General features: G+C 38.7%; 1 protein-coding gene across 1 annotated transcript in view; it reads right to left on the bottom strand.

The window, feature by feature from the left end:
- The window catches only part of LOC131044879 (uncharacterized), a 267983-nt gene that overhangs the window by 240010 nt on the left and 10520 nt on the right, over positions 1-17453 (bottom strand). The window lies entirely within an intron of this gene.

Genomic DNA, 17453 nt, shown 5'->3' with positions numbered 1-17453 from the left:
GGGTATAAACTCATTTTTTCGCCTAATGTTAAAAACCTTTTATGATTTTTGCATTTTGGGAACATGATTGGTGATAACTAGCCATGATATAGAGCACACAAACCCAAGAGACTGAAAGGCTGCCAAAAGAAAAAAAAAATCATTTTTTATAAACAAAAAAGTGTCAAATACCTAATTTTGCCCTTAAGTGATCAAAGGGTGAAAATGGCATGCACCATCAAGATTTGTGCAGTTTCAAAGGCCTTAATTTAGACTGTCCCTCAAACTTCCTAGGGGGGTTGCCCCAAAACCCCCATGAGGAACACTACCCCTCAACCCCATTGGAGTCTCCACTTCTAGACCACCACTACTTATGGGACCTCGTCACATAAGAAATTGGAATACAATGAGGGGGTGACAAAATATTGGGATAAAACTCTTGAGTGAGCTGACTTAGACACTATTATGATATTATCACACAACTTGCCAAAAATCTCTTTAGATGAGACAACTTCTACATGTGGCATGGCTAGTGGAAGTAGCATTGTAACTCATTTAGAGGTTGAACTCATTTTTTGGTCCATGATATGTATTAAACTATAATTTTGATTTATATATGATGGATATCTATAATATGTTCTAAAATTTTACTATTATGTGTGTTTTTGAATAATATTTTTAAAAATTTGTATTTTCAAATATTCAATAAATTTGCCGAGTTATTGCCCAATGCCAAGCTTTTTGCTGGAATTTTTAAAAAATTTGGGCCAGACAAGTCTGATATTTTCAACTATGACATAGATGATCTCCAATTTGAAATGGTCTTTAACGGTTTGTCTACTATTTTATACAGAGACATGAACATGCATAATAGTCACTTCAAACACATGATTTCAAGCAAATAATGCATCTGTACAAATAAAAATATTGCAAACTCAAAAATAAACAGTATTGTTGCAACAACGAATGCAATCAGTGTATCTTACCATTTAAAGCTTTGAATGTTTCACATTTTTATTCCAAATAATAGAATGATTATTACTCTAGAAGCTATGAAAGAAATTAAAGTTCTAAATGGAATTTCTACACCCAAAGAGTGCAGTCATCAATAAAGCAAGGAACTACAACATAAGCCCATCTTCACAAAGAAAGAAATTCTATTTAATTTCCTTACCTATGGAGGTGCATTGACTCTAAAGCACATCTAGTTAGAATGGAAAAATACTTGATAAGGAAAAAAGCTAGGAGTTGAAAAAGTAACTGAATCACCAATGCAAGGAAGCATAACAAGAGGTAGCACATAGTAACACCAACTGGGTAAACCATAAACATAAGATAAAAGGACAAATACATATCCAAGAGCAAGGGGTAACCTAATGGAAGACAAAAGCATGGGATAAAAGTACAAATAAAAATAGCCAAGGGGAGTAACCTCTAAGGAAACAAGAAGAAAACAGGTACAAAACAAAATGGCTGAGGCAAGAAAGCGGTGAAGTCATATATCTATATCAATGTACACTGAGGAAGAAGAACTACCAGCATCATCATCTACCACGATAATAGAGCCTACCATAATGTCCAAGGCCAACTATTCAATAGAGATGGAGAGGAAATTGCTTGATGCTCACTTACCTGAGTAAGACTGACAGTGTCAAATAGAATCAGATCCAAGATGTTTTCTTTATGGATCCATGTCCATCTCATTGATTTTTCCATGATAGGATAACAAATAGAGTTGAATAGACTAGTAGCCATGGAAGTCCACTACAATGTCCCTACATTTGAAAATGCAAACCTCCAAAAGGCAAAGCATCTCTAGTTAGTATAAGATTCAGTGGAATTCCAATTACACAAACCTGAATCTAGATGCAAAAAACAAAGTAACAATAGCTGCAAGCACAAAAAAATAATGCAATGTGCAATATCACAAGATATTCCAAAATAGAGTAAATCAATAAGGAGGTCAAATCAATCAAAATCAACCATCAAATAACTGGATGAAGTGGATATAAATAGGCCACTTCAATGCATGACTCAAGGAGATGAACTCAAGGAGATGATCTCTTGCAATCATGAGTTTAACTGTCAATTAGTGGATCAGTTTCACTCAATCCTATTAAGTCATAAGTTGAACTTCCAATCAATGGATTAGTTCACTCAACCTGACTAAGATAGAGGAAGTCTTGATTGAACAGAGGTAGCATCTAACTACCATCAATTAGGAATTGATAGTGGTAGCACTTGTGTACGTCAAGTCAATGTATACACGCATCACTAGTAGATTATTAGGAGAGAATAATTAAATATCACGGCTAAGATATAATATATCCAAGGTGAATGAAATATTACACCAACACCTGCCCCCACCCCTGAACCCCCCACCCCATAAGTGCAACTTAGGAGAAATACAAAATAAGAAATGGGTCTTGGCAACAAAGCCATGTTAGGTACCCATGTACAATGATAACCCCATAAAAGAAGAGAAAAAAACCCTTAAGGAAAAAATCAATCCCAAGAAGAGAATGATGAATGAATCTTGAAGCTACATATGTAGTTTGATGTTGATGCTAAACTCTGACTAAAACTAATCCATGGGAGCAGGTACCATGAAGTTCCAGAACATTAACCATAATGAAATGCTCTCAATTTGAGGTGTGATCCAATGTGAACCAAATGCAAGATTCAAGATGATCTACCATAGGCTCTCAATCTGAAATACGAACCAATGGCAATCACGTTTGCAAGTCATACACAAGATGTGGTGAAGAGTGAACTGGAGGATCCAAATGCAAATCAATGTGAGCTTTCATCAAGATGGAGGGGGGATCATAATGCATGTCATCCAACTACACTCTCATACCTTGTTATGTCCTAGGCTATAGAAACACTAAAAGCCCATGTATGAAGCCCCCCCAAGATAGAAATTTATTGTACATAATTACAAAATGCCCATTTGTAAGCCATCCCAAAGGACAAGTTCATGATATGATGGCACTTTATAAATTGAGAGCGTTTGCATAAATACCCCTGCTCAACCACCCTCCCACCCCCCTCCAGAAAATAACTCTATTATGAGACCTCCCCAACAAATTTAATATGATGACACTTTATATTTAATGTGACTACAATTGCCAGCCAAAACAGTAAAATTGTCTTGATCTCATGCTGAGAGCATTTGCATAAATACCCCTGCCCAACCACCCCCGACCCCCCTCCAGAAAATAACTCTATTATTAGACCCCAACAAATTAATATGATGACACTTTATATTTAATGTGACTACGATTGCCAGCCAAATCAGTAAAATGGTCTTGATCTCAAGTATTACAAATGCTGAACTACAAATTTTTACACATAATGAGAGATCATATTGCACCAATAAGCACACAAAAAAGTATGCACTTTCAAAAATATTGCAACCAAAAATATTATCATATAAACCTAAACATAGCCCCAAAAGTTCTCAAAACGAGAACTATTCAGCATCACCTATAAGAATCTACAACTTTTGAAAATAAAAACACCAAAATTAGGAACCATCCGTAAGAAATTTGTCATTTTTATACATGAAAAAAGCATCACTGTAATGTCACCTTCTCAGTAAGGAGTAATCAGTGGTCCATTGGCCTATTCTGGAGACCCGTAGGCTAATTGGAATGAGGAATTAGGGTTTCCTATTTTCTAGGAGGATTCTTCGCAGTTTTCAGGGATCAAATGGTTGGAGTTTGGCAGAAAGAGTTGAGGATTCCTTCTGGGCTTTTCGAGAGCTTCACGGTGGTCTAACATGCATTCTGTTTCCGAGTGATTTCTAAACTTACTATTTTTAGTAAGTTGGTGGCAGCTGACTGGATTTTGAGGTTTTTCTGGGTTTTCCGAGCTCTCTCACAGGGTTCGACGAGCATGTCTTTTGGTGATGTTTTCATGACTTACTATTTTTAGTGTCAGTTCAAGCAGTGCTAATTTTGGCAGTCTTGAGTAGAGCTCCAATCCAGTTCAGATTAGTGTTTTTATGCACCTCCATTTACATGGTTGATTTGGCAGCAATCAGTGGTTGATTTTTAATTGTTAATTAAATATTATTACTTTATTCTAAAGTTTAATATTTTTAATTATTTTGACTGATTATATTTTTGAGGAATGACTTAAGAAGGAGAACATTATATTATTTATCCCAAGTCACAAGTTTATTTCCCTAAGTTCATGGCATCAAAAATGAAGGTGTTTATGCTTTGCAATGTTGATATTATAACATGGCGATTTTTCTTGGGAAAAAGTTCGACTAGGGAGTGTGGAATGTGGAGGCCATACTTGGAGGGGCATGTGAAATAAAATACAAATGAATGAAAGGTAATTTGAGCGCTATTTCAAGTGAGTTTGAGTTTCAAAAATCTATAAATACAAGGGATGGGCTCCTCATTTGGTTATCTTGAAGAAATCATATTGTTATGTTGTTGGAATGGTGAGTGAACTTGAGCTTCGGAGTTGTGGCTCCCTAGTTTAGCTAGTTTCGTACTTGAGACATAGTACCTAGCTGAGTGTTGGATTGTTGGTGAAGTTTTCAGTGTGCATTTTCAGATTTTCAATGTGGTGTGGATTTCAGTGTTGCTGGTTTTTGGTGTGGCTGAAGTGAAGATTCGATTGTATCTCCCTGCCTGTGTAATGTCCCCTATTTATACACTGCTAATTACCAAGGGCAACATCTATGTTACTACCTTCTATTGCTATTAATTGAGCATCACTAACTAATTCTTTGTAATATAACTTATAATGCCATTAAAACCATGCCTAAACCCAAACCAATCTAACCCCATTCCCAGAAGAGGACTTGGCTGCCTAGGGCGCTTGACACCACCTCCTTAATGTAGCCCAGATTACCGGAACTTGGTCCATTCACCCTTGGGGCCTGCAGCCTAGATTTCAAGAGGAGTCCTTTCACCCTTGGGGCTTTCCATTGAAGTGGTTTTACTCTGCCCTTCCCTAGCAGCACCCATCTCCCTTGGGGAATATAAGGATTAGAATAGATTTATGACTTAGGACTTTGTACTATCAATGTATATTATGACTGTCATACATATCGCAGTCTATATTAATATTACTATTAAATTAGGCCTAAGAACATTATCAAGCTTCATATATTAAACATACATATTAAGCACATACCCATGCATACCACCAAGAACAAGGATGTTACTGCCTGTAACTTAGTAACAGTTCTGATCTGATCTGATCGATGGTGATCTCCTTGGATGCCTTTGATTCCTTTCCTTTATATCTCTTAACGTGAGGGAGAGGCCACACCTCTTCATCATGTATGCCCTTTGGCAAGAGACACACCCTTTCACCATAAGCAACTCTTCATTATTTCTGCCCTTTGAAAGGGACACAACCTTCACAATCAGATCTGCACTTCTTATTTAAATCAGACCTGCACTTCTCATTCCCAAATTATGCCCCCCTCAAATGAAGTTATCTTCTCCCTTTTATATCTCATATTTGAGTTAGACAACTTTTCATTTTTTGTCTTTTGACTATTCATTAACTTAATTAAATCTTAATTATATTTAATTATATTCTTTTATATTTAAATTTAACTTTTTTAATATTTAAATTTAACTTTTTTATTATTTTAATTATATTATTTATTATTTATTATTTATTATTTATTATTTATTATTTAATTATTAAATTCTATTTGAAAGTGGGGACATCACACCCTGTGCAATCAATTATTCTGGGTAATAGCTCGTTGGAAGCATATTTGGAGGGCGATCATTCTTCTACCTTGGCGTTTCTTTTGGCGTGCTTGCTGATTTTTTGTTGCAAATCGTATTTATGCTGCTGGCTGTACCATTCCTGGGCTGCCTTGGGTTGCATGCCAGCTGTTTGTGGTGTTCACGTTGCAGGTTTGGAGTTCTTGTTGCATCGCCTCAGTTATAGTTTTCATGTCATTCCGAGTTATTTTGGGTGAGTTATGAGCATAATAGTGAGTTTGGTAGTGGCTGTTTGCGGACAGAAGATTGTATTTCCAGTTTAGTATGTTATTCTTTTGTGGGTTGGTTTGAGTTTGTTAAATGTGATAAGTTTGGTGATATTCAGCAGTATTGGACAGCCTAATCTCTCTTTCCTATGCATTGCATCTCTTATTTGTAAGGTTGAATAGTAGTACTATCAACCACTTTTGGACTGTAAAGCATACCCCACTGAAAAGTGAAAGAGGCTGGCTTGCCGCCTACATTTGATCTTCGTAATTATGTCCTCCCGCTGAATAAGCAGTCGAGTGATATTTTGTTTGTAATGGTCCTCCCGCTGCATAAGCGATTGAGTTGAGCTTTGTTGTAAGTGTTCAGTCCTCCCACTGAAATATTGCGGTTGAGTGATTCGTGCTTGGTTTTGTTCTTGTTCTCCTTGGCTGGTTTGCCGCCAAGCGTTCTCGTTTTCTATTCCCACTGGAAAGTGGAAGGGGCTGGCTTGCCACCCAAATTTGTAATCAATTTCAGCTTTCAAGCTTCTAACGATCCCCTCAACATTGTATGCTCTCACCCTCCCAGATTGGGCTGTCGATGATCAAAAGGTGGAAAGGGTTACTTTCAGCAGCATTGAGATTATCTTTCCTAACCTTAACGGGTGCTTGAAGTGTTTGTTGTGTTTAAAAAATAAAAAAAAAATTGAGAGGATATTACAATCACCTAAAAGAATCTACAATTTGTGAAAAATACAATATAGTTCCACTTTGGCATTAGTGTTTTACATCTTCCACATGATGTCAAAAATAAGAATACCCACTTGGCATTAAAATTTAAACTTCTTTACTTGGCATCAAACTTTGTAATCTTCCACTTAAGTGTCAATCTTCAAGAGTTCCACTTGGCACCTAGAATGAATTTCACTTTTTGTATAAATTATCAAAGCTTCCACAACTTAGCACCCATGGTTAAAATCTCCCATGGCTTGGGATTGATGACCAAAAGGTTCCACTTGGTGTTAATAAATCAAAACTTTCACTTTCCAGTGGTTATGACCCAAAATCTCCATTTGATGCCAAATTATCAAGTTTTTCAAGAAGAATGAAAATAGAAAGAAAGCAAAAGTGATGCCCAAGTGTGCCCACTTGCCCAAGTCAAGATTGAGACCAAATAAAGTGACTTACGGAAAAAAAAAAAAAACAAGGGATTTGAGACCTTCATTCTTGCAGGTGCCTAAGATGTGAGGCAGAAAAGGAAAAAAGTGTAGTGACAATTTTATATTGTTTATTAGATTGATGTTGCAATTTTTTTAATTAAGGGAAAAGCTTTCAAGTTATTATTTTATATTTTTTGAAGCTACAGTTGGAGAAATATAAATGTTTTTGATTACGGTAAAAACAAGTTTTGAATGTTGATGATATAGCATCAGTAGTAATCCTACGGGCCGACTAACTGAGACCAAATATGTGAATGGCCTATCGGCCTTACATATTTGGTGTTTCGATTATTTGTATTTAGCCATACTTTATACCTTAGCCGATTTCTTATGCATAATTAATAAGCAAATTAATGTTATTATAAATTGATATGTGTATAACTGATTAGGCAATTACTATTAATGTTTGTTTTGTCCGCCAACTCATTATTGGAAGGGTGCGACACATTATGTATAGTCATATCTCTCTGAAGAGAGCCAACTCTTGGAGATCATCTCCTACCGACGGATATATATGCAATGCATTCTCCCCTTCATCGGCAAGGAATACGAATAGTTGAAGTTCATTGACAGTAAAACAAATGAACATATAGCATATTGGGTAAACACTTAAGCAGATCGAATATTCGAAATTGCAGATCAAAGTATCTTCACATCTCAGATCGATAGCTTCCTAAGTGGAAGTCGTCATCAGCAGATCGATATCCTTCAGCAGATTGAGTTCACTCCATCAGCAGATTGCATTCTTCCATCTGCAGATCGCACATAATATATATATCAGACTGAATATTATATTCCATCCATTGGCAGTTCAGATAACATATAGCAGTTCGGACTGCATACACTGAAATCTAGGGTGAATCATTTTAATCATATAGCCTCAAAGTGTGAAGCGAATGTATAAAGACATCTTGCCATTAATCTGATTTTTAAAAAATAATAATAATAACATTGAAGGGACCCGAAACCCTTTACAAATGGTCAAAACCAAGATAGAGCATGATAATCAAAACAAAACAAAACAACAAAGAGCTGCCAAAGGAGAAAAGAAAAGAAAAAGGCAGCCCAGCACCAGCAAAAAACCAACAAAAAACCTGACAAGGATCGAAGTTGATTATGCCAAAGTCTTTAAAATCTCAGCGACCTCTGTCTCCAGCTGGTTCATGTTCTGAGCCACTTTCTTGAAGTCCTGAAGATCCTGCAGGGGTCTTTCCGCATTCCTCTTCAAATTTGCCCGAGTTCTCTTGCTAGGGCCCAATGAGTCTTCGTTGTCTTTTTCCTTCTCAAGATCCAGCTCCACCACCAGACTACCCTAATAACCTTTTTCCATATTCATGACCATGGTGTTCGTGCTCTAAGCAATGGTCTTTATGACACTATGACTGTGAGACATAATCGCGTGAAGAGAGTCTCTAATATTTTTTATTTTCTTATCAAAGGCAGCAACCTTGTTTTTGGTAAGGCACTCAACTACAAATTTTTCTTCCTCCGTCCAGAGATCATTGCCTTCAGTGCTTTGTCTACCCTGAGAACCGACCCTGCCATTCTCCAACATTTCCACCTTGCTGCTTATGGCTCTCTATTTAATATTAAGATTCTTTATCTCATGAAAAGCCCATTTCATGATGCGAAAGGTATCCACCGCCCCATTTCTTGCAATAGCAAGAATATCATTAGGAAATTCCTCATCCAGGTTCAGAAAGGGGGGAATCAGGGTTCAAATGAAGGGGAAATCGAGGCCTATTCTCCCTGTCCATGGAAGGGTAGGAATTGACAAAATGCAGGGGATATTGGGAAATTTGGTTAGCATGGTCCAGCAAGGGAGCCTTAGACCCAATAGTTTTACCTTTTGACAAAGGGCGAACCTTAGGTTTCTTACTAACATCTTTAGTGACAGGGCTAGAGGGAAGGACAATCTCCGGCTCTTTACCTTTCCCCTTCCCAGCATGAGAGGGATTAGCAAACATGGCTTTAGATTTCTTATCCTCCAGAGGGACAAACGAATCATCCTCCATGTCAATGTTCCAATCAGCATCTTTGGAACTGTGGGTATCTGACTCCACATCCTCCGAGATGGAAATGAGAGGGGAGTTGGGCTTAGCACCTTTGGCCTTAAAATGCTCATGAATTAAAACAAATAAACCCTCATGAAGAACTGGGTTAACCAATGGATTATCTTGATGCTCAGAAATACTTTCATTGAGGGAGGACGAGATAGAAAGGGAAGGAAACCCTAACCTGGTATCTGAAGTGGTTTAGCAGGACAAAATGGTGTCCAAAAACCCTTGAAAAACGACCATCCATCGTGACATACTCCATGATCACCTTCAGCACCTGCCTTCAATAACAGCTCTTATTTTTCTTCACCAACAGTTTCCTTTCTTTGTCAGTGTAATGTCCCCATCCTAGTTAGGGACAATGGTTTGAGGAGTTAGCCTATTTTTGGACCCTTGTAGGCTAACCGGGTATGGATAAGGGGGTCAGTGATGCAGTATCTTGAGGAGTGGTCTGTTTATTTGTTCTAGTTCAGTGTTGAGTTCAGTTCTGGTCTTCGTTTCATCAGTTTCTGACATTATATGAGGATTTCCTAATTTTTAGGGAAAAACTACTAAAAAATGACATGGTCCTATTTTCATTGGCGTGGCGAGTTGTGGCCCCAACTTCTGACAGATTCAATTTCCGAGCAATAATGAGGGAGATATGAATTTTTAAGTGGTTCCTCCAGGCAATTAATATTTTAATGAAATATTAAAATAAAACCATCACTTAAATTTATTTAAGTGAAAATTTAATATCTCCTAAGTTGGGTGTTGCTTTTAGGGTTAAGTTGGGAACCCTAAAAGCAAGTTATGATTTTTAAAAACCTAATTGCCAAAAATCGTACTTTTTGGGCATTTAGGCAGCCAAGATGAAATTAAACCTCATTCATTGATATTGAGCATTTGACATTTCTTCTGAGCACTTGGCTATGGCGGCTAGGGTTTGGACCTGTTTTGGAGAGCGTGCATTCTTGGCAGATCAATCGAATTGTTGCAGCTTGGTTGGCTTCATTCATAAGTCAAATTGAATTAAATTGGGGCAGATTTGGCTTCTTACAAGGAAGATTTTTTGTAGGTTTCCTATTTACTGTTTTGCTGTTAATAAAACTGTGGTTTGGAGGTTGCTTTTCCCAAACACACAGCTTGCTCATTTATTGGCGCCATCTTCCACTGTTTGGGTGCCTTAATATTAAATAAGAGCAGATCTGAGTTGTTTCAGAAAAAAAAATCAGAACTTTGTAAGTTGCTAATTGAATTCTTTTAATTCGATAAATTGGCTAAGGACCTACAGGTATGCTTCTAAGTTCTCCAGTTTATTGCTTCAGTTGATTAATTTCATGTATTCTTTCAATATGTGTTGAGAATTAAAGAAACCCTTTTGCAACTTCTGTCTATTTCTGAAAGACCATCTCTAATATTTAAAACACAAAAAAAAAGAATAATAAATTACAGCAGGTTGAAGGATTGAACCAGCAAGGGTTCATCACAGTCAGACTTGGGGAATTTCTTCACCGCCAATTTAGAGAATTTTCTGTCTCTGTAAAATTTGAGACCTTGAGCCGGGAGACAAGTAATTTCCGCGATTAAGTTCTCGTCCACCACCTCAGTCTTCCCAAACAGAGTGATTTTACCATCATCCCATCCTCTAACAAAAAATTTAGTTATTTTCAGGTCCCATCCATACAACTTCTCAATGTATGTCGAGAAATTCTCCTTCTCCAGAATTCTCCAAATGGTCTGGTTAGCCCTAAGCCCTTCACAATCCATGGGCTCAACCCGACGCCTTTCTCCTCCCATCTAAGCATAAGCAGAGTCCTCTAGAACAAGGCAAGGAAGTAGGGAGAGAAACCACTAACAATCGCTAAAACCAAAGTTGCTATACTGAGAAAACAGACAAGTTACAAGCAATGAAAGCTTACAAATTACCCAGAAAGTGTGTGAGCAATAATGAGAAAGACGGCCTCTTAGCTCGCCACCGTAGCCACCATGAATAGTAATAATTGCTTTACCCATTATGGAAAATAGAAACGAGCCTAGAAATCTCCACGTTTCGCATGTGATCTATCGTATCGAAGAAGGACGTTGACATCATTCTCCAACCTGTCTTCTGCATTCCATGTCATCCTTCCCTTTGCGGTCACCCCCTTATTGGCAAAGAAATCCGCCACCATGTTGGCTTCCCTATAAGCATGGGAGATTAAATACTCATCACAAGAAAGGATAATTTCTTTTCAAAAATTAATCCAATTTTGGATGGTCCACGAGACCTTATTTTTCCCCTTTAGACATTGGATAATGTTATTTAAATCTCCTTCAATCCAAACTTTTTTGCTCTTAAATTGACGTGCTAACAGTAGAGTTTGATAGGCCCTAATGGGTTCAGCGAGGTGGTTGGTCTAGGTACATAAGGGGAATGCCACCGCTGAAATGAACCTACCATTCTCATCACTAATCACTCCCCAACACCCAGCCAGTCCAAGATTCCCTTTCGCCACCCCATCAAAATTAATTTTTATCTAGTCCTCAGGAGGAGAGCTCCAGAACACGCCCTCTCTAAACTTTTTAGCTGGCTTCAAAGCTTTAGAAATGTCTATCTTTAATTGCCATTCTTTCGAAGCCTCACAGTCAAAGGCCTGACAATTTTGATTCTCCTCCCTCTTCAACTGATTGTCTAAGATGTTCATATTCTCTCCAATGGCCCTTTTAATTTTTCTAAAAACTATATTCGAAGGGAGAGCAGAATCACCGAAAATTCTGTTATTTCTCTCTTTGTATATTCCCCATGCAACATGAGGAAACACAAAAGACCACAATAAACAAATCACCTGATTAGTCGAGGGTGCTTTCCACTGACAGAAAAAATCAGAAATAGATTCAGGGAAGACCCACAATATGTTCCACATCTTTAAAACCTGATCCCAAATATCCTTCGCAAAGGAGCGGTGAAGAAACATATGAGAGGAAGACATAGCCTCCGCCATACAAAGAAAACATCTGTTTGGCAGCGAAAAACCTCTTTTACATAAATTGTCCAAGGTAAGCAATTTGTTCTGAAGGAGAATCCAAAAGAATATATTAATCTTTGGAATAAGATTTTTCTCCCATGCCTTAGCCCAAAACAAAGGAGGAGAGGCAGATTGGGACAACAAAAAGACAACAGAGGACACAAAATAAACCCTAGAGGGGGTCAATCTCCAGATCAAAGAATCCTCAACAACTGAAGAAACCAAAGTAGCAGAGTTAGGGCAATAAAAAGAGGCTGCCAACAATCATTAACAAGACCAAGAATAACCCATTGCCCCTCCTTCCAATAATCACAAACAAACCGGCCAAATCTTGTCTTGCACTCCCCAATGAAAGGATTGTAGGAAGCATAAGAGCATAAAGGATCCTGAAAGAGCCAAGGATCTTCCCGGAATAGAGTATTTCGGCCATTCCCAATTCTCCAGCTTGCCCCCCTCGTAGCAACCTCCCTGGCTTTGATCACATCATTCCACAAAGCTGAACCCACCAGAAGATTGCGAGAGTTGAGGAAATCTTTTAGAGAGCCAACACTATGCAAATATTTACTCTGCCATATTAAGTTCCACTCCCTAACATCTGAAAAGGATCTCCCGATATGTTTGGCAAGAAGAGCCAAGTTAAAAGTTTTGATGCTTCTAAGCCCAAGCCCTCCTAACCTCTTCGGTCTGCAGATAGACTCCCAAGCAATAAGCGGGATTTTTTTTCTTTCCTCTACCCCAGACCATAAGAAACGTTTTTGAATTTTGTCAATGATATCCGCAAACTTAGCAGGGATTTTGAATAAACTGAGAGCATACACTGGCAAATTTTGAAGGGACAATTTTAACAACTATTTCTTTCCTGCTTGACGGAGGAGGGCTCCCTTCCAACCTGCTAATTTCTCCTATTAAACCTATCAATAAGAGAAAACCAAAAGGCATCAGAGGGTTTAGAACACAAAGGGAAACCAAGGTAGGTAGAGGGAAGAGCACCGATGGAGCAACCCAGGATAGAGGCAATCCTCATCTGCCTTTCATTAGGAGTATTGAAGAAGAACAGAGTACTCTTCCTGAGATTCACTTTTTGGCCTAACGCCTTTTCATACAAGTCCAAAGTCCGCTTGAAAGTTCTAGCTTCCCCTAAGGAAGAATTTCCCATCATGATAGTGTCATCAACAAACTATTGATGAGAGCAGACCAGAGTGGCAGAAGAAGGATTAAGGCCCTTCAGACTACCATCATTGACCAGCTTCTGCAAGTATCTCCCTAGACAGCCCGCCATCAAAATAAAGAGGATTGGAAAAATAGGGTCACTCTATCGATATAATCCCCCTTGAAGTCTTAAAGAAATGCAAGGGGGATCCATTAATGATAACCGAAGAGGAAGAAGAGGAGACGAGTTGTCAAATAAGTTGAAGAACCCTCTCAGGAAAACCAAAATCCTTCAAAACATTAATTAAGAACTTCCAATCTATTCGATCATAGGCTTTGGACAAATCAAGCTTTAGCGGAAAACCTTGCTTTTTAGAAACCTCCAGAGAATGGATATTCTCATGCACTGTAATGATAGAATCAAGGGTCTGCCTTCTAGGAACAAACCCACTCTGTTGGGGGGGAATTAAAAGCGGGAGGACAGTCAACAATCTCGAAGTCAGGACTTTGGAGATAACTTTGTAGAAAGAATTGCAAAGACTGATGGGCCTAAAAGCGTCCAGAACATCCACTCCTAGGACTTTGGGAATGAGAACAATAAAAGTTGAATTGATTTCCTTAAGGATGTTCCTCGACCCAAAGAATTCCTTGACTCCATTGACAACATCCTCAAATACAATATCCCAAAAAGCTTGAAAGAAGAGCATAGGAAAACCATCCGGGCCAGGAGCTTTATTACCTTCAAAGGAGAACACAGCTTTCTTGACTTCATCAGAGGAAGGAATCGTCGATAGGAGTTTATTCTAATCAGCATTCAAAATTTTGGGAATGACTTCAAAAAAGCTGCGTTGGCATTCTCATCCAGACCACTATCAGAAGAAAGGAGATTGCTGAAAAATTGGACAGCTTCCCTTCTAATATCATCCTCCTTGTCAACCTTGGTCCCATCTTTAACGACATGCGGTATCCTGTTAGTTGTATTGTGTTTAAGCGTTGTCAAGTGGAAGAAACGGGTATTCTTGTCTCCTGAGGAAAGCCATAAGGATCTAGACCTCTGTTTCCAGAATTCTTCCTCTTTTGAGATAATATCATGATATCTTATAAGAATCTCATTCTCCCTTGCCAAGTAGTCATTGACATATCCCTCGTTTTGAATTTTATCTTGAATATCTTTAATGTCTAATTGGGTAGCCGCTTTCATAGAGAAAATATCCCCAAACACTTCCTTAATCCATCTTCTAACTTTATAGTTGAATTCCCTTAACTTTTTAGCTACCTTAAACATGGTCGATCCATTGATCTCAATATTCCACCATTCCTTAATAGCGGCCTTCAAAAGCGAGTGGGAAAGCCACATCTTTTCAAATCTAAAAGGAAAATTCATTTTCCCTTCTCTAGGATCCGCCACAAAACTTATGGGGTAGTGATCAAATCCAACTCTAGAGAGAGCATTCAAAGAACATAAATATTTAACTAACCATTCATTTGATATGAGGGAACGATCCTAGCGAACCTGAATCAAATCATTACCAACCCTTCTGTTAATCCACGTGAAAGAAGCTCCCCTTAAATCAACATCATGCAAACCTTGGTTGTTTATGAATTCCATCAAATCCAGCTTACTATCCAAATTAATCTGAGATCCACCAAATTTTTCCACTTCATGAAGAGGAGCGTTTAAGTCCCCCATTATGATCCAATTGTCTTCAAAGAATAGTTTTTTGAAGGCTGCAAACTTATTCCAAAAATAAATTCTAGCGTTTTTGTTATTAGAGGCATAAATATTTGACAAAATCCAAGAGAAATCATCTCTGATTTGAGTGAATCTAGACGCCACATGATTAGAATCCTCCCAAATAATGTTTCCTTGAATAAAGCTACAATTCCAAAAAGAAGCAATACCACCCGAAGCACCTTCAAAGCTAACACCAAAAACCCCACAATGCTTAAAAGGTTTAATTTTTTCAACTCTATCCTTAGACATTTTAGTTTCCTGAACTAGCATAATATCAGGTTTGTGGTCCCTAACAAAATTATGCAAAATATCTTGTTTGTGAGAGCTATTGAACCCTCTCATATTCCAAGACATGATCTTCATTTCTTACTACGGGAGCAAATTTCCATTATGGTTCTCCAGGTCCCATCAGCAATGTTCTTGAAGACATTCTTGGTCCCAGTAATATTTGGTCGGTTTCCTCCCCACTGCATTCTTACTAGCTCCACAATCCGCCTTAGCTCTATTTCTTGTGGACATCCCAGAAGCTGTATTTGATTTCTTATTCTTTCTCTTTTCCACTATAGTGAAAGGCTTCTCTCCCTCCATATCAGAATCTTCCAAAATCTAATTTTCTTTGCCAAAATCCAGACCTCTCACCTCAATATTCTTATGAGATATCTTTCTTTCTAAACTCACTCGCTCCATATTCTAATTTATAATTGTCAGCGCTATAGGATGCTCTCTCCTAGAGTCTTTGCTTCCAAAAGCTAGGAAGATAACATTCTCTTGAGGATAAGTGGATTTTACCATTTCAAGAGTCATGGTCCCCTTAATACTGAACCCCGAGAGGCCAAATGCCTCATTGGATCCATTTCCATCCCCGACTTTGTTGCTTAGTTCAACAAAAATTATGTTATCAAGGGCGGAAACCTCATAGTCCAATTTCTTTCTCACTTGGGGCTGGTCTTCCATGATAGAGTTCGCAGAAGCATGAGGGATGGGGTCCTCACCTTCAAGGCCTGGCAATTTTTGGCCCCCATCCATAGATCCTTCCTTCTTCGATACTTGAGGAGGAAGGGGGCCCATCTCCATATCATTATTCTTTTCCTGACCCTAATCCTGGATCTTATTCTCAATCTGAACTCCCCCCTCCCCTCGGATTCTTAACCTTCCAAATCTTGTGCTTACTAGGGGCATTCTAAGGCTTAGCGTTTTTGGTCCAAAGAGGGCATTTCTTAGCCCAATGTCCAGACGTTTTACAATTGAAACACACAAAGGTCAGAGATTCAAACTCTATAGGTTGAACCCATTTTCCAAGTTTGGAATCAACGTCAATGGAGGAAGGGAGGTCAGACGACTGGACCACCCCAACACAAATTCTGGCATACACCAATCTCTTGCGAGCTGCAGTCATATGGTCAATAGATGGAAGTTCCCCAAAGGAACTAGCTATCCCACGGAAGACGTCTTCATTCCAGTATTCCAACGGCAAACCTAGAAGTCTGACCCAAACGGGGACAACTTCAAATATAGAATCTGATAGGTCCAAATTCGGGGACCATTTCATAAGAGCCAGGGACGACTTACCAATCACCCAAGGTCCGCCCGCTAAGACCGCAGAGATATCTTCATCACACGAGAAGGCAAAAGCAAAAAAGCCCTTCGGCATAGCAAGAATATCTACTTGGCCCTTCAACTTCCATTTCCATTTAGCAAAATCTCGAACCATCTCAATATTAGGTCTTCGACCCATAAATTTGCCCACCAAGGACATGGCCATGAGCGAAATATTGAGGTCAATGATAGGATCCGGGATAGAGATAGCAAACCTTCCTGCACTGGGATCCAACTTATTACTGACCGGAGATAGAGATGACTTCCCCGAAGGTTTCACCCCAAAAAGAGAAGACCATTGCTTAGGTTTCTTCTTCAAATTTTCGTCATTCCCATTATCTCCCAAGGAACCCTCGATATTCTGTCGATCCTTCTCGTTAGAATCAATCTGCTTGGGATCCAACACAAGGATAACCGGGGCGCCATTTGGACCCTCTGCTCCCTCCCCAATGAAGAGTTTTAATCTGCAAGGCGTTGAAGAGCCCCCACTTGGGTCCCCATGAAAATTTTTAAACATGCATCAAATCTGTGGGTCCCCGTCCTCTATATCAGCATCATTTTGTCCTTCGTCCAACCCGCCAGACTTCTGATCCATACCAATCTTCGCTCCTGATTCCCTGCAAATTTCTCCCGCTCGAACGCCCCCTGGTCTCCCACTCCCACTCATTTCGAAAGTTTAGAGAAATATAAATGTTTCATTTACACATAAATTGTAATTATAATTGAAGGAAGACTTACATTGCAGAAAAATTCACTCAAATTCGAAATCAA

The sequence above is a fragment of the Cryptomeria japonica genome, chromosome 3, assembly GCF_030272615.1.
Source record: "Cryptomeria japonica chromosome 3, Sugi_1.0, whole genome shotgun sequence".
NCBI classification, from domain to species: domain Eukaryota; kingdom Viridiplantae; phylum Streptophyta; class Pinopsida; order Cupressales; family Cupressaceae; genus Cryptomeria; species Cryptomeria japonica.
Note: the sequence above shows the minus strand (reverse complement) of the source record. Positions and strands in the feature narration are given on the sequence as shown.